Source organism: Lepidochelys kempii, chromosome 1 (assembly GCF_965140285.1).
Source record: "Lepidochelys kempii isolate rLepKem1 chromosome 1, rLepKem1.hap1, whole genome shotgun sequence".
Taxonomy (NCBI): Eukaryota; Metazoa; Chordata; order Testudines; family Cheloniidae; genus Lepidochelys; species Lepidochelys kempii.
The window spans coordinates 58,615,864-58,640,557 of NC_136380.1; the positions used below are offsets into that span (position 1 = coordinate 58,615,864).

Consider the following 24,694-nt stretch of genomic DNA (forward strand, 5'->3'; position numbering starts at 1 on the left):
TTTGGGGGGCTTGCAAGTGCAGTGTTGGCATTAGGGGGTGGCAAGCAGGGCAATTGCACAGAGTCCCACACCACCGGGGGCACACAAAGCTAAGTTACATGCTTCAGCTCCATGTAGCAGGGCTTCAGCTTTAGACAAGTCCCACAAGTGAAAAAACAGTCTCAAGGATCACACTGAAACGTAAGTACAACATTTATATTCCAATACATTTATTTTATAATTATATGATAAAAATGAGGAAGTAAGCAATTTTTCAGTAATAGTGTGCTGTGACACTTTTGTGTTTCTATGTTTGATTTTGTAAGCTGTTTTATGTGAGGTGAAACTTGGGGTAGGCAAGACAAATCAGACTCCTGAAAGGGATACAGTAGTCTGGAAAGGTTGAAAACCGTTGTGCTAGTGTAACCCACAATTATACTCTATAGTAGGGGTGGGCAAACTTTTTGGCCCGAGGGCCACATTGGGATGCGAAACTGTATGGAGAGCCGGTAGGGAAGGCTGTGCACATGTCCCCAAACAGCCTGGCCCCCGCCCCCTATCCAACCCCTCCCACTTCCCACCCGACTGCCCCCCTCAGAACCCCACCCCCAATCCAACCCACCTTGCCTGCTCCTTGTCTCCTGACCGCCACATCCCGGGACCCCCACCCCTAACCGCCCCCCGGGACCCGGGGTTTTTCGCCTTCCTCTGCAGTGTGGGGCACGGGTCACCTGCAGAAGGATTCTCTGCACCTTGAAGTCTTTAAACCACGAGTTGAGGACTTCAATAGCTGAGACATAGGTCAGGGGTTTGTTAAAGGAGTGGATGGGTGAGATTCTGTGGCCTGCGTTGTGCAGGAGGTCAGACTAGATGATCATAATGGTCCCTTCTATTACCAGCAGGACAGTGGCATGGGAGGAGGTATTGTTTCATGGTCTCTGTGTGTATATAATGTCTTCTGCAGTTTCCACAGTATGCATCCGATGAAGTGAGCTGTAGCTCACGAAAGCTCATGCTCAAATAAATTGGTTAGTCTCTAAGGTGCCACAAGTACTCCTTTTCTTTTTGCGAATACAGACTAACACGGCTGTTACTCTGAAACCTTCTGACCTTAAAGTCTATGAGACTCCCCCCCATCTAACCCTCCTCCGTTTCCCCCCCCCGAACCTCTACCCTATCCAACTGCCCCCTGTTCCCCATCCCATGACCGCCCCCGCACCTCTGCCCCATCCAACCACCCCCTGCTCCCTGACTGCCCCCCAGGACCTCCTGCCTCTTATCCAACCCCCCCCCCCAGCCCCGACACCCTTACTATGCTACTCAGAGCAGCATGTCTGGCAGCCACGCCGCCCAGCCAGAGCTAGACACACCGCCACGCTGCCCTGCAGGAGTGTGCATCCCCGCCGCCCAGACCGCTGCCCGCGTGGCGGCATAACTCCAGGGGAGGGGGAACAGTGGGGGAGTGACTGCAGCTAGCCTCCCCGGCTGGGAGCTCAGGGGCCGGGCAGGACAGTCCCGCGGGCTGGATGGGGCCTGCAGGCCATAGTTTGCCCGTCTCTGCTCTTTAGGTCTCTGGCCCCCTCTGGTGGCTGAATCACAGGGGTTTATGAGTTCACTGCAGCCTCTGAGCCAACAGATGGTCAGCCTTTTAAGTCAGTCAGTAGAGACTAAATGGTTTTAGACCCAGAGGTCCAAGATTTAATTCTCACTGTTCACAACTCATCTAAGGGAACTGTGTTACATTAGAAAGGCTTGAAAGTGCACAAATGTCTAGCATTGTTATGAACAAATGCACTGGTACAATTTGATCTAATGTCAATTCATTATTATTATTATTTATTTTATTACTGTAGCACCTAGGTGCCCTAGTTATGGACCATGGCCCTGCTGTCCTAGGTGCTGTATAAATACAGAACAAAAAGATGGTTCCTGCCCACGGTCAAGTTTACAATCGAAATATAAAATAAAAGACAACAGCTGGATACAGTCAGATGGGGGAGTGCAGGAAAACAAGACAATATTGGTCAACATGATTCCATTGTTTAGTGGTCTCAGCATACCCATCACCTAAATGTTGCCAATATTTTTTAGGTATCACAGAAAAGGAGGGGTTTGAATGAGGTAGCTTTGCAGATATTTACAGGGAACTCCTTTCAGGCCTGAGGGGCAGCACAGGAGAAAATTTGAAGGTGCTTGTTTGAAAATTTAACAAGTGGGCAATAAAGGATGGCATCATGGATGCAAGAGTTGACATCTTGATCGCCAATGAGATATTATAGGTAGGGTGGGGGACAGGCCAGGGGTTTGAAAGTGAAGACGAACAGCTTATATTTGATGTGACAGGATAGTGGGGGCCACTGGAGGGATGCAGAGAGGTGGCATGGTCAAACTGGTGGGCTAGAAAGATCATCTTTATACCAGCATACTGAACATATAGGAGTAGGGAAACAGTGCACTTATCAAGGCCAGAAAAAAGGATGTTGCAATAATTGAGACACAAGATAAGAGCCTAGACAAGAGGTTTAGATGAGTGGATAGACAGGAAAGGCCATATATTAGAGGCGTTATCCAGAAAGGAATCTATAAGATTTAGATGTAGCCTGGATGAGAGGACGTCAAAGAGAATGACAGGCAGCATGGTGGTGGTATCCACAGTAATCAAGAAAGAAGGTAACAGGAAGCGTTCTAGGGGGCACATTAAGAGCTCTATTTTATCCATGTTTAATCTTGAGTTGACAGGTAGACATCCATGAGGAGATGTCAGAGAGCTGGACCAAGATTTTAATTTGTACAGAAGATAACAGGAGTTATCTGAAGTGAAGGTCCACACAGTTGATGATAGTTAAATTCGAGTCTGGAGATGAGATTACCCAGAGATAAAGTTTAGAGGGAGAAGAAAAGAGGACCAAGGACAGCGCCCTATGGAACACCCACAGAAAGTTGGAGGTGGGATGAGGAGTACCCTCTGAAGGACACGATGAAGGAATGATTTGAAAAGCAGGATAAGAACCAAGAGAGGGACAGAATCACAGAAGCCAAAGGAAAAATTTTTTTGAAAAGAACATTTTCAGTGCCTTCGAAGGTGGCTGACAGGTCAAGGAGAATAAAGACGGAGTATTGGTTCTGAACTTTGGCTAGGAAGAATTAATTAGAAGTCACTGATGAGAGCAGTTTCAGTGGAGAGCAAGGAGCAAAAACCAGATTAGAGAGGGTCCTTTATAAAACTGAAGGAAAGCAACTTCTGATAGAATGTTCAATGAGCTTAGAGATAAACGGAGATGAGGCAGTAGTTAAAGAGGCAAGTGGGGTCAAGGGTGGGCTTTTTTAAAGTGGGAGAAAATAAAGTGTGTTTGTATCGTGAGGAGAAAGACAGCAGAGAATGAGAGGTTAATGAGAAGAGAAAGGTAGGAAGGAGACTGGGTGCAAGGGAGATCAAGAGATGGGACAGGTTGTGGTCACTGGGATAAGTTGAGGGATCAGAGGAGAACAGAACTTCTGCGTCTGTGACAAGGAGAAGGGAAGAATGGTAGGAAGGGGAATGGAAGGCAGGCTGAAAAGGAGGGGGAAAGTTGCATCGTATTTTGTCAGTTTTCTTTTTGAAATCAGTGAGATCCTATGTGGAGAGAAGCAAATGGAGGAAAAGGTTTGCGAAGGTAGTCAAAGGTGGCTGGGAAGGAGGGCATGTGATTCAGTTAAGTTGGAGAGGTAGAGTTGTTTATCTAGGAAGATGGCAGAAGAGAAGCAGGAGAGAACAAATCTGTAGTGGAGGAAATCAGCCTGGTCATGGGATTTTTGCCAGAAACTCTTCACAGAGTGAAAGCAGGAGCAAGGCTGGGGGTTGGCAGGGCAGACCTTGCGATGGGAGAGAGGGGTAAAAATCAGAGTGGAGAAGAGCAAAGCTTGGAGTGAATCAACAACCATAACAATTTAAGAAAGGAAAAAAGAGCAAAGGAGAAGTTATCTATGTTGGTGGATTGGAAGTCACAGGAAGGCTGAGTAACAGGACATAAAGGAGGATGCAGGGGGAGATGCTGAAAGCGACCTGGTGATGGTTGGAGTGGGGGAACTCAACAACTGAGAGACAAGAGAGAGCGCAGTGCTTTGTGAAGACCATGTCAAGTGAATGGCCCTTTTGGTGGCGAGTGGGACAGTTGAACCAAGGCTGTAAGTTGAATGGCGAGATGAGGACAAGGAAACATGCAGCTAAGGGGTCAGCTGGATCATGAACATGGAAAATGAAGTCAGCAAGGATGAGGAAGAGGAAAAAGAGAGAGAGAGGGGGGGTCAAAAACAAAGAGAAAGGCTGATAGGGATGGGATGAACTGGGTGGATGGTTGATGACAGCAACATTGAGGGGGAGAGGGATGAAGAGTCAGAGTCACTTTTATTTAAAAAAGGAAAAAAAGAGTGGAAAAAGGAGAAATGAGGGGTTGGAAGCTTCAGGAATGGGACAGGAGATCGGACCATGGTTGGGGTGTTGGGCTTCAAGGGCTGGGAGTGTGGTAGAAGGAGAGTCCTCTGTAAGAGAGGACAGCTGCAGGGGCAGTCAGATGATGGGATCCAAGTCACAGAACTAGGAGCTGAAGGAACTGAGATATGAAGAGGTTGTGGATAGTGGTCATCTTTTTAGAGAAGACGTGGGCATTCCAGAGATAGGAGGAGAAGGAGAAAAAAGAGTGGGCAAGGAAGGGAATGGGCCTGAGGTTAGAAATGGTGGCATGAGGGGGTGAAAGTCATGGCAGGGACGTGTGTGGGAGGCAGAGGATAGAAGGAGGGCAAGGATTAGGGCAAATGTCAGCAGAGATAGTGGCACAAAAGAGTGTGGATGTAGGCACTGGGTTTATGCTGGTGGGAGGAGGGGGGAAACTGGGCTGGAGAAGGGAAAAGGACCAGCTGGTGGGAATTGTGCAAGGGTGAGTAACAAGGATAGGGAAATGCAGGCATTGGGGGGGGGGGGGGGGGATGAAGGAGGAGGAAAATGGATGCTGTAATGAAGACGGGAGTGGTGAGAACCATGAGTGAGTGGCAGATTAATATAATTTTTAAAAAAGGGGAACTGAAGAAATGCTGTTAGGCAAGGAATTTGAGATTTTTGAGAAGTGACTCTGGTAGCTTTGATCACCAATCTGCATTATTAATGTAATCCTTTAAACTATAGAGTTTATTTTTCTTAATATTAGCAGAGCATATTGAACATACTTGTAAGTTAATGTGTAAAAATTTTTGCAATCAATTAGAACAATTCTTTAAAACAAGCTGGCACAGAAACAAAGCAAAAGTTTAAAAGTTTAATACTTTGACGATTGAGAGAGAATAATTAAATTAAGATGTTTAAAATTAAACCTCAATTAAGTGCAAATTTTAAAAACTTCCACAAAATGGTGCCCCTTTCCATGATGCTTGTTAGAAATGTGACCATACAACAAGCACAATGATAAAATACATTGTGCCTCTTCCCTAGTACTGTAGATGGGATAGCTGCACAGAGTAGAACAGGTGCTCGGTACAGTCCTACAGCTCAACTGCTAATGGTCTATTTAGGTGTCATGCGATCTTGCCTGACCAAATCCTTAGAGCTCACTAAACATCAGAGCGTCCTTCTGCAGTTTGTCAGGGTAGTCCTTCTCTTCTCAAAACCCCCAAAATAAACTCCCCTAACAAGAAACACCTCACAGAAGAACACAATAATACAAAAAGGATAGGGGCAAGAATCAAGTATTTGTTTAAACACTAACAATCACTCATGCATGTAATAATAAAGATAGAATCAGGTCTGAGCAGATGTTTTTGTGTTGACCACCTACTAATTACCAGGGAGAATAGAAGACACTCCCCTTCCCTTCTGTTGGAGACACACCCCTCTATGTAATTGATGATTATTTTAAATTTTGAAACCACTGTTCCTATTCAGAAATTGGGCTGGGTCTTAATTTATATTTTGCAGAATTCGAACAAGATTTCTCTGTGGTTTCAATTAGGTCAGAAATACCACAAGGATATTTTTCTTGTAATAGTCTTATACATTTAAGTCACTACCCATTGCAATGAGGGCAGGCAGGCAAGAGGGATATCACATACATCCCTACAAATATAAATAAGCACCCAAAGATTGTTGTGGGTGGTTCTCTTTGCTAAAAAAAACACATTTTTTCTTTGTTTCAATCTTGAAATTGATGAGCATGTAAATTTTCTAAATAGAGTCTCAAATACTTAAAGCAAGGAAGTAATTTGCAGAGTAGGCTTAATTGCAAGGTAGCCTATTTCCCCTTGTTTTTTCCTACCCCCCACACCCCCCCAGACATTCTTGTTAAACCCTGGATTTGTGCTGGAAATGGCCCATCTTGATTATCATACACAATGTAAGGAGAGTGGTCACTTTGGATAAGCTATTACCAGCAGGAGAGTGAGTTTGTGTGTGTGTGTGGGGGGGGGGGGTGTGAGAAAACCTGGATTTGTGCTGGAAATGGCCCAACTTGATTATCATACACAATGTAAGGAGAGTGATCACTTTAGATAAGCTATTACCAGCAGGAGAGTGGGGTGGGAGGACGTATTTTTTCATGCTTTGTGTGTATATAATAAGAGCTTCTAAACTTTCCACAGTATGCATCCGATGAAGTGAGCTGTAGCTCACGAAAGCTTATGCTCAAATAAATTGGTTAGTCTCTAAGGTGCCACAACTACTCCTTTTCAATTTGGAGATGGTCAGCCCTGGTGTCGTGACCCTTTAATGGCTCCTTTAGAGCACGTAAATCCCACGACAACTGATAGAATCATAGAATATCAGGGTTGGAAGGGACCCCAGAAGGTCATCTAGTCCAACCCCCTGCTTGAAGCAGGACCAATTCCCAGTTAAATCATCCCAGCCAGGGCTTTGTCAAGCCTGACCTTAAAAACCTCTAAGGAAGGAGATTCTACCACCTCCCTAGGTAACGCATTCCAGTGTTTCACCACCCTCTTAGTGAAAAAGTTTTTCCGAATATCCAATCTAAACCTCCCCCACTGCAACTTGAGACCATTACTCCTCGTTCTGTCATCTGCTACCATTGAGAACAGTCTAGAGCCATCCTCTGATAGAGTATACCGGCACAACAAAGGAAACCTACAACCCATTATCAACCATATCATTGAGGCTAGTGGCTTGCTATGGTAACGATACACAAAAAGTCTGACGATAGGGCAAAAAATAAAAGGTGACAGTCATGATGAATGCTTAATTAAGGAGAAAAAATGCTATCACCAAAGTCCTTGGTCCATTATTTTAACTAGAACTTATGAGTGTCAAGTACCAGTGGAGTAGAGTGTAGAATTCTTCTTCAGTTGTATGTTTGTTTTATACTGAATAATGTCAATGCAGGGCAGTCCTGTATATGTGACTTATTTTATCAATGTAATGTTGGTGTGTATATAATAATCTGATGTTTCATGAAAACTCTGACATTTATACAGTAGAGGTGTTACAGCAATGAAAAGTTAGAAATTTAAGACTACTGCATCTTGGAACTGTGTGTTATTAGGCCTGATTTTTAAAACTAATGTAGCTTGTTGTTAAGATTGTATCGCTGTATTTCAAAAATTATTTAAAATTTTGAACGACACTAACCTAGCTTTGGAATCAAATATATACATGTGATGGGTTGGACCTCCCCCCCAATCCGGGATGCCACCTACTGTACTGGGGTTTCACTGACCCCCTCCTGCTCCACCAGCCTGGATTCCCTTTCCCTGTTTTGCTGAATTAGGCTCTCCGGCCTCTTGTACCACACACAGGTAGGGCCACACCCAGCTGCAGACAAAGACTGAAGTCAGCTCTGTGTCAGAGGACTCACCCAGCACTCACGTGCACACCCCTTTTGGGAGATAAGCCCAAAGGGATATTGTCTTGTGCTGTACAGAAAAATCTGCATAGCACAAGCTCATAAAAATTCGCCCTCTTCCTCATTGTGAAGAGAGATATGCACACTTTCTTGCCCTCCCCGCCCCAGTTAGAAATTGCATAAACTGGATTTAATAAAACACAAAACTAATTTATGAACTATAAAAAGCAGATTTTAAGTGGTTAAAGGGATAGCAAACAGAACAAAGCAGATTACTAAGCAAAAAAAACCACGCAAACTAAGCTTGATTAACTAAAGAAATTGGCTACAAATAGCAATTTCTCACCCTAAGTATCGTCACAGGGAGATTACAAAGTGTCTTGAAAGTCAGCTGCACTGGTCTGCAGCTTGAAACTTCGGGTATTATTACTCAAAAGCTAGATGCCCTTCCAGCCTGGGCTCAACTCTGACCCCCCCAAGTTTCAGTTCTTGCTTCTAGATGTTTTTCAGTGTCTCTTTGGGTGGGGAGGCAGAGGAGAACCATGATGATGTCACTCCCCTACCTTATATAGCATTTGTGTATGGCGAAAACCCTTTGTCTTCCCATGGAAAAACACTGGCATTCCAATGGGGGATGGGAGAGGTCCAGTACCAGGTGACTCAGTCACACGTCTCAGCAGGGTCATAGCCGCCATTACTCGTAGCCTGACTGGAGCATCCACAGGAAGACTAAGCTCTTTCACAGCCCATTGTCTTTTGCTGATGGGCCATCAGCCCTGTCGGGCTTTGCATTGTTGTACCTGAAGGGCTAGTTGCGGGAGTCACCCAAAGTAGCACATTTGAAATACAAATACATGGTCAATATTTCTAACTTCAGATACAGAAATGATACAGGCATACAAATTGGATAATCACATTTGGTAAATTATAACCTTTCCAATGATATCTCACATGAGCCATCTTGCATAAAGTATTTCTCAGTTATGCCATATCCATATCATAAGCACATTTCCATAAAGAATATGGAACGTAACATCACAATACAAAAATTAAATTGAATTAAAAAACCCATACTACGTTACCATATTTTTAAATGAGCAGGAAATGCACAAAATTATTCAAGATTTATTTTATAAAAATAAAACACACACCTCCCTCCTAATAAGCCTTGATTAGAGTGTGTCAATATTTGAGGTCATCACAACTAACTCATACTTTCTGCTATATAGGAAGTAGACAAACAATGCTTATTCTCCAATATCTATCTACTCAAAGAGCACCTCAGAAAGACTCAAAAGACTTTCAGAAGCAAGCAACCATCATCCTTACCATTGTGCTGACAGTAGATTCTAATAATCTGAGGAGAAACATAACAAGGAATGGTTTCATTTGGGTTTTTTTTCCTGCTTCTAGGTTATCCAGCTAACTTAGCCTTCCTGTTTTATCAATGTTAGTTTAAACTTCTTCCAACACAGGCTATGTCTTCTGTATCGTGAGGTACAACAGTACTGATCTTCATTATTAACAGCATATTTAATACAATTTCCTTTCAGTTCACTTCAAGTTTGTTTTTGTTAATATCAAACAAGGGAAAAGCTCTTACTTTAACATGAGAATTGACAGAGACAACTTAATGGCTCTCAACCCTCTACAGCTAAATAATGGAGATACTTATTTGACCAACTGAAAAGACGTTATGCAACCTACAATTCAAAAATAGATTTGTTGTCCAAAAAAAACCAACACAACTGACCATTTTAATTTATTTACTCCTCCCGGGCTGAAACTCTGTTATAAATTTGTTCTGGGTTTAAGTTAGAATACAGAGCTGTAAGCATACAGAACCCTTCTGGGGAAAAAAAGCTGAGAGCAGCAACTGTGGAGTAGCTAGTGCACGATGATATTCAGTGCAAATTAAAGTATAGGGGGGTCTGTAAGTAGTTAATGCAGAGTGGCTAGTACATTTTAAATTCACATCCTAGCTTACACCGCACTAAACTCCCCAAGTAAACAAGCCCTATACCTAGGGCCCTACTAAATTCGTGGCCATGAAAAACATGTCACGGACTGTGAAATCTGGTCTTGTGTGCTTTTTCCCTATACTATACAGATTTCACAGGGGAGACCAGCGTTTCTCAAATTGGGGGTCCTGACCCAAAAGAGAGAGTTGCAGGGGGTTATTTTGGGGGGTTGCCACCCTTACTTCTGTGCTGCCTTCAGAGCTGGGCAGCTGGAGAGAGATGGCTATTGGCCAGGTGCCCAGCTCTCAAGGCAGCACCCCACCAGCAGCAGCACAGAAGTAAAGGTGGCAATACCATACCATGCCATCCTTCTGTGCTGGTGGTGGATCTGCCTTCAGAGCTGCGCTCCCTGCCAGCAACCACCGCTCTCCAACTGCCCAGCGCTGAAGGCAACGCCGCTGCCAGCAGCAGCAGTGCAGAAGGGTAGCAGTACTGCAATCCCCCTCGCCCCAATTACAACACCAGAAAATTTCAGATTTAAATTAGTTGAAATCGTGACATTTACAATTTTTAAAATCCTATGACCATGAAACTGACCAAAGTAGACCGTGAATATGGTAGGGCCCTACTATACCTAGACGGTCTAACACCTTCTCTTCCCACTGAAGCAGCTTACCTACTATTTTTGCTGTCATGTCAGCAGCACAGGTCTTCCCCAAGAGATCATGAAATGCTAGCAATGGATAGGACTTCTCTCAGTCTGATTCTTTGTTCCTATGGTTCATGGAGTTTCTGTTTTCCTCTTTCTCCACCCAGCTCAGAAGTAATTTGCATGCTATCAAGCCATCAGGTTGTGTGGAGGAGCAAGTCCGAAGGATTTAATCCAGTTAAATGGACCAATTGTCTTCTCAGGTCTTATAACACTGAGTTTTTTTGGTCACTTCATATTCTTGTGGCACTACTTGCACTCCTGGGGATGCACATCTCTGTCAGTTACTCAGCCACCTCATGAAATATTAAAGGTCAAACACATGGGTTCTGGATCTCCTTTGTACAGATGGATACCAGAATCTACACTTCCATATCTGGCTCGCTAGCAACACATCCATATGACAGTCTTCTATGAGATATGCCAACAATAAAATCAGCTGGATCACAGAAGCAGAAGACACATTGGTCACTCTTAACATAGCACTTAACTGAGCTTCACAATCTGTGTAGTGTTATTTGTACAACTAAACTGCTTCTAGCCTTTGCCTTTAAGGCCCTCCACAAATTAGGACCTATCTATCTTACAGACCCTTTCTAATTCCACAATTCAAGATAACAGGACTGAATGGGAACCAAAACTCACATTGACAGAGCCTAGATTCAAGGACTTGAGAACAGGAACCACAACACTGTTCATGATAGGCCCCCTCCCCTGTCTGCCCCCCTCAAACTTCAGAACTGAAGATCAGACAAAGCTATCACCTAACCATTTTCCGGACACACACTTAAAAAAGGCGTTAAAAATTACAGCTGTTTGCGCACAACTCCCAATACAATGCGGCCCTGATTTTGATTGGAGTCTTGGGGCTCTACCACTATGATAAATAATAAAACTACAAAGAGGGGAAAAACAAATAAAAGGGCATAAAAGGAACAACAGGAACCTTCAAAATGAAGTCAATGCTAAATAATGTTTTATTTTGTGCCTAGATAGCATGGTGATGTATTGGAAATGTTGAAGATAGGGGAATCTCCCAATTTTTCTTGGGTCAGTAGAGCAGTCAGTACATGCATCCTCTTACAGCTACCAGCTCTCATGAATCAGAAATTCTCAGAAGGCCTATTCTTCCAATGGGCTTCAGCAGAGAGCTGTGCTGGTGCGCATACTTTCTTCAGTAGGGTTCTTTTGTGGTTAGGCTCCCACAGGAGCTAAAGGCAACGCCACTCCTCAGGCACAATGGAAATTTCTACCATAAAGATAAAAGCTCATCTGTGCAGGAGGATAAGGTGGTTTCTCAGGGGCTGGTCCAAGACTGCAGAATGAGCTGATACACCACCACAAACCTCGCCATCTTCCACTTCAAGTGTGAGGCACACTTCTTCAATCGTGCCTTCTCTAACACACAGAAAACAGCATGCACATTTAAAAAAAAAACAAACAAAAACCCTAAAACAGAATCCTACCAAAACAAAATGACCACACATAATTTTCCTCCTTCACAGAGAATGAATCACATGTGACAGATGTTACTCTCACTGCTTAAAGCACTACTGGAAGGAGCTCACACATTACAGTGATGAGGATGATATCAGAATATATAGAATTAGGCATTGACCCACAAGATCTGTATATGGGCCACCAGAATCATTAAGCATGCTAAAGAGATTCTTTATACATGTTTACACTAGGGCTGTCAAGTGATTAAAAGAATTGTGATTAATCGCACGATTAAAAAGAAAAGGAGGACTTGTGGCACCTTAGAGACTAACAAATTTATCTGAGCATAAGCTTTCGTGAGCTACAGCTCACTTCATCGGATGCATGCAGCGGAAAATACAGTGGGGAGATTTATATACACAGAGAACATGAAACAATGGGTGTTACCATACACACTGTAACAAGAGTGATCAGGTAAGGTGAGCTATTACCAGCAGGAGAGCGTGGCGGGGGGGCGGGGAGGGAAACCTTTTGTAGGGATACTCAAGATGGGCCATTTCCAGCAGTTGACAAGAATGTCTGAGGAACAGTGGGGGGGGAGGGGGAGAGAGAAATAAACATGGGGAAATAGTTTTACTTTGCGTAACGACCTATCCACTCCCAGTCTTTATTCAAGCCTAAATTAATTGTATCCAGTTTGCAAATTAGTTCCAATTCAGCAGTCTCTCGTTGGAGTCTGTTTCTGAAGTTTTTTTGTTGAAGAATTGCCACTTTTAGGTCTGTAATCGAGTGACCAAAGAGTTAGAATCATAGAATATCAGGGTTGGAAGGGACCCCAGAAGGTCATCTAGTCCAACCCCCTGCTCAAAGCAGGACCAATTCCCAGTTAAATCATCCCAGCCAGGGCTTTGTCAAGCCTGACCTTAAAAACCTCTAAGGAAGGAGATTCTACCACCTCCCTAGGTAACGCATTCCAGTGTTTCACCACCCTCTTAGTGAAAAAGTTTTTCCTAATATCCAATCTAAACCTCCCCCACTGCAACTTGAGACCATTACTCCTCGTTCTGTCATCTGCTACCATTGAGAACAGTCTAGAGCCATCCTCTTTGGAACCCCCTTTCAGGTAGTTGAAAGCAGCTATCAAATCCCCCCTCATTCTTCTCTTCTGCAGGCTAAACAATCCCAGCTCCCTCAGCCTCTCCTCATAACTCATGTGTTCCAGTCCCCTAATCATTTTTGTTGCCCTTCGCTGGACTCTCTCCAATTTATCCACATCCTTCTTGAAGTGTGGGGCCCAAAACTGGACACAGTACTCCAGATGAGGCCTCACCAATGTCGAATAGAGGGGAACGATCACGTCCCTCGATCTGCTCGCTATGCCCCTACTTATACATCCCAAAATGCCATTGGCCTTCTTGGCAACAAGGGCACACTGCTGACTCATATCCAGCTTCTCGTCCACTGTCACCCCTAGGTCCTTTTCCGCAGAACTGCTGCCTAGCCATTCGGTCCCTAGTCTGTAGCTGTGCATTGGGTTCTTCCGTCCTAAGTGCAGGACCCTGCACTTATCCTTATTGAACCTCATCAGATTCCTTTTGGCCCAATCTTCCAATTGGTCTAGGTCCTTCTGTATCCTATCCCTCCCCTCCAGCGTATCTACCACTCCTCCCAGTTTAGTATCATCCGCAAATTTGCTGAGAGTGCAATCCACACCATCCTCCAGATCATTTATGAAGATATTGAATAAAACCGGCCCCAGGACCGACCCTTGGGGCACTCCACTTGATACCGGCTGCCAACTAGACATGGAGCCATTGATCACTACCCGTTGAGCCCGACAATTTAGCCAGCTTTCTACCCACCTTATAGTGCATTCATCCAGCCCATACTTCCTTAACTTGCTGACAAGAATACTATGGGAGACCGTGTCAAAAGCTTTGCTAAAGTCAAGAAACAATACATCCACTGCTTTCCCTTCATCCACAGAACCAGTAATCTCATCATAAAAGGCGATTAGATTAGTCAGGCATGACCTTCCCTTGGTGAATCCATGCTGGCTGTTCCTGATCACTTTCCTCTCATGCAAGTGCTTCAGGATTGATTCTTTGAGGACCTGCTCCATGATTTTTCCAGGGACTGAGGTGAGGCTGACTGGCCTGTAGTTCCCAGGATCTTCCTTCTTCCCTTTTTTAAAGATTGGCACTACATTAGCCTTTTTCCAGTCATCCGGGACTTCCCCGGTTCGCCACGAGTTTTCAAAGATAATGGCCAGTGGCTCTGCAATCACAGCCGCCAATTCCTTCAGCACTCTCGGATGCAACTCGTCCGGCCCCATGGACTTGTCCGACTGGTTTTTGAATGTTATAATTCTTGACATCTGATGTGTCCATTTATTCTTTTAAGTAGAGGCTGTCTGGTTTGGCCAATGTACATGGCAGAAGGGCATTGTTGGCACATATCACATTGGTAGATGTGCAGGCGAACGAGTCTTTGATAGTGTGGCTGTGATTAGGCCCTATGATGGTGTCCCCTGAATAGATATGTGGACACAGTTGGCAACGGGCTTTGTTGCAAGGATTAATCATACTGTTAAACAATAACAGACTACCATTTATTTAAATATTTTTGGATTTTAACATTTTCAAATATATTGATTTCTATTACAACACAGAATACAAAGTCTACAGTGCTCACTTTACATTTATTTTTTATTACAAATATTTGCACTGTAAATTGCCTTCCAAAATCTGAGAGGGACGAGGTGTGGAGCATGCTTTCAGAAGTCTTAAAAGAGCAACACTCAGATGTGGAAAATACAGAACCCGAACTATCAAAAATGAAAATCAACCTTCTGCTGGTGGCATCTGACTCAGATGATGAAAATGAACATGTGTCGGTCTGCTCTGCTTTGGATAGTTATCAAGTAGAATCCGTCATCAGGGTGGTTGAAGTATGAAGGGACATATGAATCTTTAACGCGTCTGGCACATAAATATCTTGCGACGCCGGCTACAACTGTGCCATGCAAATGCCTGTTCTCACTTTCAGGTGACACTGAACGAGAAGCGGGCAGCATTATCTCCTGCAAATTGCAACCAAAGTTGTTTGTCTAAGCAAGTGGCTAAAGTAGGACCAAGTGGACTTGTAGGTTCTAAAGTTTTACATTGTTTTATTTTTGAATGCAGTTATTTTTGTAATGACTCGTCCAATCCCAGTCTTTATTCAGGCCTAATTTGATGGTGTCCAGTTTGCAAATTAATTCCAGTTCTGCAGTTTCTCGTTGGAGTCTGTTTTTGAAGTTTTTTTGTTGAAGAATTGCCGCTTTTAAGTCTGTTACTGAATAACCAGGGAGGTTGAAGTGTTCTCCTACTGGTTTTTGAATGTTGTAATCCCTGATGTCAGATGTGTGTCCATTTATTCTTTTGCGTAGAGACTGTCCAATTTGGCACATCTACCAATGTGATATATGCCATCATGTGCTACCAATGCCCCTTTGCCATGTACACTGGCCAAACCGGACAGTCTGAGTCATTACAAAACCTAATTTTACCATACTAATTTCCCCCTATTGTTACTCACACCTTCTTGTTAACTCTTTGAAATGGGCCACCCTCATTATCACTACAAAAGTGATTTTTCCTCCCTTGGTAGTCCACTGTTAATTGAATTGTCTCATTAGACTGACCCCACACCTGGTAAGGCAACACCCATCGTTTCAGGTACTATGTATAAATATACCTGCTATTGTATTTTCCACTCCATGCATCTGATGAAGTAGGTTCTAGCCCACGAAAGCTTATGCCCAAATAAATTTGTTAGTCTCTAAGGTACCACAAGGACTCCACGTTGTTTTTATGGAACTACTATGTAATTATTAAATACTGATTGAATAGTTTTATTGATATTGTATATTGGCACAGAAATTTACATTCTGTGCTCCCCTAGGCTCTGGCAGCAACTCGCTCTTCTCGTCCTCCCCCCATCCTGGCTCAAACTCGCTTTTCCCTTCCTCCCTCCCTGGCTGGCTCAAGCTCACTTTTCCCTCCCTCCCTAGTCCCAGCTCCAGCAGGTGCTCACTCTTTTACCCACAGCCTGAGGGCCAGGAGGAGCTCACTCTCCCCGCCATTGCGTCACAGGGCTGGAGTTCTGTGTCCCTGAGGATTATTGGGGGGACCCAGGCCCCTGCTTGCATGCCCTCCCCCCACCTAATCCAACAGGGGAATGAAAAGCAGGTACCAACTCTACCTTTGTTTGTTGAACCTACATCTTCTCGTATAAGAGAAATGATGAAAATTCAATACTTGTGTCAGGATACCTTGAGGATGGTGCGGGGGAACTTTGAATTTCACCATTGTAAGGAAAAATGTATGCACACACTTACCTAAAGTCCTTTCCCCTTCATCTGGCTCATCTGTGCTCAGATGGCAGGACTGGCTGGACTGTGTGTGGGAGCCCTGAACAAGTTCTGACTCTCAGCATGGCTGGATTCCGCCTCTCCCCCAGGCATCTCCTCCTTCTCATTGCTGTTCCCAGCAGAGATCTCTGTCTCAGGCTCCTCCAAAGTATCCATGCTGGTTTGTGGGGTGCGTGGGGTCTCTGCCAAGTATGGCATGCAGGTTATAGTAAAAGCGGCAGTTGTGCAGCTCAGACTAGATCAACTGTTGGCTCCCTGGCCTTGCAATACACCTGCTGAATTTCCTTTGCTTTCACATGGCACTGCTCCTGTTCTATCATACCCCTTTGCCTGCCTCCCCCATGCAATCTTTTTGTAGATGTCCAAATTTCTATGGCTATCTGCATTGCACAGCCTCTTCTTCTCACAAGCCCAGGAGATCCAACACCTCCTGTCTACTCTAGGCAGGAATGCATCTAGTGCATGGAGCTGGCATTGTCACTTGGGCAATAGCAACTCTCTCTTGCTGTGTGCAAAGTGTGCTTGTTAGGAAGAGACATTTCAAAAACACATGGGAGGAAGGGGTTAAGACAGAGGAAGAGCAGCTTTTGGTCTCTGAACTCTGGGAAGTGGAGTCTACAATTGTGACCAGAACAATCATTGAATCGGGGAATGTGGCATTGTGGGACAGCTGTTGGAGGACCGTTAGGCTCAACACAGATCACACAGCATCCCCACTTGCACTGCATCAATTCCAGTAAGCCAAACATGACTCTACACCATTCAATGAAGTAGTTTTACTGTACTGCCATAATGAGGCACTTACATCAATGGGAGAGATTTGAGCGTAGACACACACTAATAGGTCAATGCAAGGCGACTTACATCAACCCAGATCTGTAGCATAGACCATGCCTTAGTCTCTGGGATTGGGAGGAGGGAGAGGGCTGATCAAGAAGACTGGACAGCTTTTAAATGACACCTACCCAGGTGTGAATTGTTTTGTGAGTTAAAGAAACAGATTTCATCACCCACACACTGTCATAGAATCACAGGACTGGGAGGAACCTTGAGAGGTTATCTAGTCCAGTCCAGTCCCCAAGTATGGGATCACCTCATTTTGTAGCACAGTGAAATTGCTAGCTATAAATAGTGACGAAAGATTACACTATTCAATTCTGTCTCTCCTGGCCCTCTTTCACCATTTCTTTTCAGGAATCCCTCTCACAAGCAACTAAGAGAAAGTTTTCTCTCTAAGAGCTCAGAATAATAGAAGGTATCCTGCCAGTATTGTAGGTACATTTTTTATTCATTGTGTTAGACTTGAGTAAGATGAGGATAAGATGGAAATATAGTATTCCATGGCATAGTCCTCACCACTGAAATTCTCATTAGATTTTATGGAATCTTTTAGGTTCAGTATTACTCTTGCATCTTTTGCCTTCCTCTGCAGCATGGGGCACAGGTCACTTTTAGGTTTAAAGTAGTGTAAATGGTATATTCGCTGTAACGAAGTCTTTAAACCATGATTTGAGGACATTGGTAACTGAGGCAGAGGTTAGGGGTCTATTTTAGGACGGGGTATGTGAGGTTCCGTGGCTTTCAATGTGCAGGAGGTCAGACTAAATAATCACGATGGTCCCTTCTGACCTTAAAGTCTGAGTCTACATAGTTACAGCCAGATATTACAGTGCATTAATGACAGACATTATGGAAAGATAGAGGAAGGAGAGTTATTGCCAAAGTCCTCTTTCCATCAGTAGGTATTCTAGTGTATTTATTATCTTCTTACAGTGGTATACAGACATTTACAGTTTTTGTCAATGTGCCTACTTGTATTTATCTCCTTAATCTAAAAGAGATCTCTCTCTCCCCCAGTACTTAATCCACATCTGCCTCCGAGGCAGCAAAAAACAAACCTAATCTAGTTATTCCCTACTTTGCTGTGAAAAGATGAAGCTACCTCCTGATAAATTGTAGAGAATAGCTAACTTCAGTGCAAAAATTTAAAGCACATTGAAAAACTGAAGTTGGGACTCATAAGATTTACTTTAATATCAATCTAATATCAAACTAGTGATACAGTAGTTAGTATACTAGATTAGGGAGGGGACATGAGACAAGGCCTGGCAACAGCCCTGCTTAACACACAAGACTGTGCTACACAGGACTCCTGGTTTTGCTTACTGGCAACAGCGAATAGTGTACTTTGAGCAGGATTTAAGCTCTTTACAAAAGAAAAGCTGGATGATTTTGAATATGAACCTTTTCTTTAAATCAATTAAAGTTGGTGTGCAAGCAACAAGACGACTGACATAACTATTTTCAACCGTGTGCTACTAACAGAACCAGAACTTTACTGTTAAACTATAAAAAAAATCAATGTTCATTGCAAAATACTCAATAACAATACGGAATGAGAATCATTAACAGAAAGTGGCAGGACTAAATATGAATTTAATCAAGCTAAATACATTTAGAAGTATTTATCCAAACACAGAATGCAGTAATATTGATAACAGAAAATATTATGGAGACAAAACAAATTTATAAGGAGAAAAGCTTGAGAGGCAAACAGGTTTTTGGGCCACAAATTTCTTTTCAGCAGAGCTAGTGAAAGGAAGCCTCTAGAGTGCCCTGGCAGGAGTCCTTTCGAAACAAGGAATCTTCATGGACAACACTTCCTCAGATTTTGGTATAGTTTTTGTACATTGTGGATCGCACCAGTTTTCAGCTATGACAATTCAGGAAGCCAACAGAACAGAAGTGAATCTTTGAATTGGCACTTAATGAAACATCTTAATTGAAGTTAAATGCACAAATAAGATTCCCAAGACCTGGTTTTATTCAGCCCCAATGTGCCAGTGTTTTTAGTACAACCACCCTGTTTCCTCCTTGCTACATTTCATATCTTCCTCACTTCTCAAACTCACAATACTTCTCTCCCTGCAATAAGTCTGTTTCCCTTCCTCATTTGTTCTCTGTTACAGGTTGGGGGCTGCTATTCAGTTCTACAAATAAGCCTCTTCCGTTTCCAGAAAAGGATACTCCTAGTGGAATTCTGCATCACCGTGCATGTGCAGAATTAATGTTCCCCACAGATTTCTTTGCTTCCCCGCAGAAAAATGACTTTCTGACTGGGAAGCAAAAGGAAGCTGCAAGAGCAGTCTCGCACCACTCCCTAGCAGCTGGCAGAAAGGTAAATCACCATGGGGTTGGAGACACCCCAGTCAGTGAATCCTAACCTGAGCCAGGATCAGCTGCTAGTCCCGGCTGAGCTGGAGGCAGAAGGGAACAGGACTTCCTCTTCCCCTACAAGGAGTGGCTGGGGCTATGTCAGACCCACCCCCAGAAACCTCCCCCAGCTGCAGGAAGCTCAGCATCCTCCCCTGCTTCCTGCACCCATCACTCCTCAGCTGGGGGGAGGGGCCACTGTATGGAGCACACCCCATCCGCCTAAGACCCGTGCATCTGGACCTCCCATACCCAGACACCCCTTCCAAGCCTCACCCCGTACACCAAGAACTCCCCTAGCACTCCATACCTGAACCCCACCCCACTGAACCTCAATCCCTGCATCTGGAGTCCCCCTGCACCCAGATCTCCTGCCTCTGGACCCCCACCCCTGCACCCAGACCACCCCCCACTGAGCTCCCTGCACTCAAACCCCATCCTGACAAGCCCCACCTTGAGTCCTCACATGCCACTGACCCCTGGTGTGCCTGGTGCAGAGGGGCAAGGGCCCAGGCTGTTTCTGGGGAAGGTCCAGGCCTTGTGCAGCCCTCACCACTGAGTCCATGTCCCGGGGTGGGTGACGGGGAGCTGCAGGGTGAGCTCCCGCCTTTGTGCAGCCAGTGGCCTGTGCTCCCCACTGCCATGCTGGAGCCTCTGCATTTATTTGCAGTTCTGGTCTCCCATGTTTAAGAAGGATGAATTCAAACTGGAACAGGTACAGAGAAGGGCTACTAGGATGATCCGAGGAATGGAAAACTTGTCTTATGAAAGGAGACTCAGGGAGCTGGGCTTGTTTAGCCTAACTAAAAGAAGGTTGAGGGGAGATATGATTGCTCTTTATAAATATATCAGAGGGATAAATACCAGAGAGGGAGAGGAATTATTTAAACTCAGTACCAATGTGGACACAAGAACAAATGGATATAAACTGGCCACTAGGAAATTTAGATTAGAAATTAGACGAAGGTTTCTAACCATCAGAGGAGTGAAGTTTTGGAATAGCCTTCCGAGGGAAGTAGTGGGGGCAAAAGATCTATCTTGCTTTAAGATTAAACTCGATAAGTTTATGGAGGAGATGGTATGATGGGATAACATGGTTTTGGTAATTAAATATTCATGGTAAATAGGCCCAATGGACTGTGATGGGTTTTTAGATGGGGTAAGATCCAAGTTACCCGGGAAAGAATTTTCTGTAGTATCTGGCTGATGAATCTTGCCCATATGCTCAGGGTTTAGCTGATCGCCATATTTGGGGTCGGGAAGGAATTTTCCTCCAGGGCAGATTGGAAGGCCCTGGAGGTTTTTCGCCTTCCTCTGTAGCATGGGGCACGGGTCACTTGCTGGAGGATTCTCTGCTCCTTGAGGTCTTCAAACTACAATTTGAGGACTTCAATAGCACAGATATAGGTGTGAGGTCTTTTTTAGGAGTGGTGGGTGAAATTCTGTGGCCTGCATTGTGCAGGAGGTCAGACTAGATGATCATAATGGTCCCTTCTGACCTAAATATCTATGAATCTATTTATTAAAAAAGAAAACTTGCAGAATTTTAAAATATTTTGCACAGAATTTTCAATTTTTTTGGTGCAGAATGCCCTCAGAAGTAAAAGGAGCTCTCTGCCTTCTCCCTGGCAACCATATTCAGAGAAGCTCCAGTTGCCTTTCAAGGAGTAGAGGAACCTTATTCCTCACAAAGCCAGGAGTCCCCCTAGCATTAGGCAAAAGCAGGCTTTGGAGTGGGGGGAGGGGGGGAGGGAGAGAAAATGAAAGCAGACTATCCTCTCATCTGAGTAGAGAAAGCTAGGGATCCTCTGCCAACCATGCTGCACACTTTCCCCATGGAGAGGAATACAGGGAAGTTGAGTCTCAAGACCCTTCCCTTCTCCAAGCAGTTGACTGGCAAAGATCTGAGCAGGGCACAACTCTGCCTCAGCTCAGCAAGAACTCAACTGTACAGAGTTTCTCTCAAGCACTCACAAGAACTGCAAGGTCAAGCTGAAGAGTACACTATGCCTGCGATCTCACACTCAGTTTATAACAGTTTGGTCTGCTTACCACATCTTAAACTGCCTCCTTTTACATATATAGTATTTTGTATTACTACAATGATTACAATAAGAAAGTCACAGTCATGCTGCTGTGAGAACGGGCTGACCTTTAGTTAAGAGGCATTAACTATTGTTCAGGATTTTTCTTCCCCCATTTTTATTTTTCCCCTCCCCAAGAGGACAAAAATCATGGCAACACTACTTCTGCCTGAGGTATGCTTCTTCCAAGGTCCCATTGGTGTTTTAGCAACATTCCTGGAGAAGTGGCTAAGCAATTTACAGGTATATTCTTCCCTTAGGAGGATGAGTCTGCAGTCTCCACAGCATCTTTAGTCCCTGCTGATATGGAGGTAGAGAACTAAATTTGGTCTCAAGCTTGTGTGTTACCCAATTCATACTTCCCTTGCATTTCACTCTCAGCCACAGTTTCCCTTCTTCATCCCAGCATCTTTGGTCTCAAGCCCTTTCCCCAGGTTCCTCACCTCCCCATTAGGTTCACTTCATCCAGCGGAAACAGTTCTTAGGGGCAATTATCCCAGTAAGAGTGCCAGGGCAGATTATATATTAAATCAGCATAGACAAAGGCTGGATTTAAACATCCATCAGGCTGCATACTAGACATCCAGCACCTACTCATTATGTAGTTTGGGCTTCCTAATCTATGGAGTTAGATAACTCTGACAGGGTACTTCCTTTTTGAAGCCATATCAGGTCAAACTACAGTAGATCCTCAGAATTACGAACTGACCAGTCAACCACACACCTTATTTGGAACCGGAAATACACATTCAGGCAGCAGCAGAGGGGTAAAAAGGAAAATACAGTACTCTGTTAAACGACTAAAAAAATTAAGGAAAAGCAAAACTTTTCTTCTGCACAGTGAAGTTTCAAAGCTGTATTAAGTCAACGTTCAGTTGTAAACTTTTGAAAGAACAGCCACAACGTTTTGTTCGGACTTACGAACATTACAGAGTTATGAACAACCTCCATTCCTGAGGTGTTTGTAACTCTGAGGTTCTATTGTAACATTCCCTCTCCTTCCAGGAATGGAGTAATGTACCAGGCATTTACAACTGCAATATAAAAATTGAGAAAATATTGAAAATTGGTATAATTTCATGAACATTCAAGTTTTAACAGCGTCCACAACTTTTAATAAAAATTTGTTTTTTAAAAGGACATTTCTTGACAAAAGAACTTTGCTGTAAAGATTTCAGCTAGCTCTAGTTTTAATAATACTGGACACTGATGTGTTGTAACCAGAATCTGCAACAAAGCAGATTTTCATAGTGCACACACCATCTAAGGTCCTCATTCAATAATGTACTTATGTGCCTAACTTTCAGCACATGAGAAGCTTTTAACTTCAATAGGACTACTCACATACTTACTGTGCATCCGATGAAGTGAGCTGTAGCTCATGAAAGCTTATTGCTCAAATAAATGTGTTAGTCTCTAAGGTGCCACAAGTACTCCTCTTTTTGTTAGATACACGTTTACCTTGCTGAATCATGGCCTAAGAGTATTGGAGCTGCACAGCCTTAGGTAATGCAGATGTGCTTTTGCTCATAGTATACTGCTGCTACAGAAGGGAACAGAAAAATCTGTTGCAGTATATTAAGGATTATTGTTGTAGGCAGTTGCAAAATAGCATTTAGCAGCAGATATATAAGTATTTTAGACACTACCTAAAATTAGACCACTTCAGAACAAGTGAAAACTTTCGAAGAGAAAGATTATCTAGACTCTAGAGCACTAAAAGCTACCCTCTTGCCGCCTACTCCACAGAAAAAAACAAACACACACCATCACCACATACACAGATCAGCAGAGCTCCATTAGGTCTAACTAAGTTGTTTTAGTTCATTATACTGACTACATCTATTTAAGATTCCAGGGGTCCTCTTCACAGTTTCCAAAGACAGTTTTCTAAACATACAGTATTTTGATTTCTAATGTCAGAAAAAAGCCTTTAAATCATAAATCAAAACACAGTGTAGTTTAAATGTTTTTTGGTAAAACTTTTAATCTTTCTTCCAATAATCCTAACTAATTTCCTGCATCAAGCAGCTCCAACGAAGAAAAAAAGTTGTTCAAACAAACTAACCACTTTAAAAAAAAAAAAAAAAAAGCCAAATACTTCTATTTCGCAACAAGAGCCTCAGATATGATGGAATGAGGGTTTTTTTTTTTTTTTAACTCTATATAAATATGGCTCAGAAGTATGCCTAGTGGACTAAAATTATACCTTCAGAGACCTGATTTCACCTTCTGCGAGGGACTTATATTGTGCAAACATTAAACACTCGCATGGCCAGTCAACCTCCTTCAAGGCTGCAATACCTGTTTAAAAGCACTGACGCTCCATTAAAGACCATCCTCATCTCATGAAGGTACTGGGATATTCCCAGAGGAAGTCTCTGGCTAACATGGCTCTGGAAACCTTATTCCCACCATGAAGTTGGTGAAGAGAGTTCAGAAACACAATGCTACTGCTGTGTCACTTCTTGTGGTTTCTGGAGGGAGATGTCGACAAATAGGCTACTGCCACCTTGCACATCGTGCACTTCAATGTAATGCGTATCCGGAACCATTTCAGGGAATCTTTAAAAAAAATTAACTGTGATGAAAAAAATTAGTTAATCGCACTGTTAAACAATAGAATACTAATTGAAATTTATTAAATATTTTGGATGTTTTTCTACATTTTCAAATATATTGATTTCTATTACAACACAAAATACAAAGTGTACAGTGTTCACTTTATATTTTTGATTACCAATATTTGCATTGTAAAAATGATAAACATAAGAAATAGTATTTTTCAATTCTCCTCATACAAGTACAGTAGAGCAATCTCTATAGGGAAAGTGTAATTTTAAAATGTAGATTTTTGTTACATTAATGCACTCAAAAACAAAACAATGTAAAATTTTAGAGCCTACAAGTCAACTCAGTTGTCCTCCTTGTTCAGCCTATTTCTGAGACAAACAAGTTTGTTTACATTTACGGGAGATACTGCTGCCTGCTTCTTATTTACAATGTCACCTGAAAGCGAGAACAGGCGTTCGCATGGCACGTTTGTAGCCCGCGTTGCAGGGTATTTACGTGCCAGA

The 24,694-nt window shown here is 43.3% G+C and overlaps 1 protein-coding gene across 3 annotated transcripts in view; it reads right to left on the reverse strand.

Moving 5' to 3' along the window:
* The window catches only part of FNDC3A (fibronectin type III domain containing 3A), a 206,205-nt gene that overhangs the window by 176,730 nt on the left and 4,781 nt on the right, over positions 1–24,694 (reverse strand). The gene's annotated exons all lie outside the window — the stretch shown is intronic.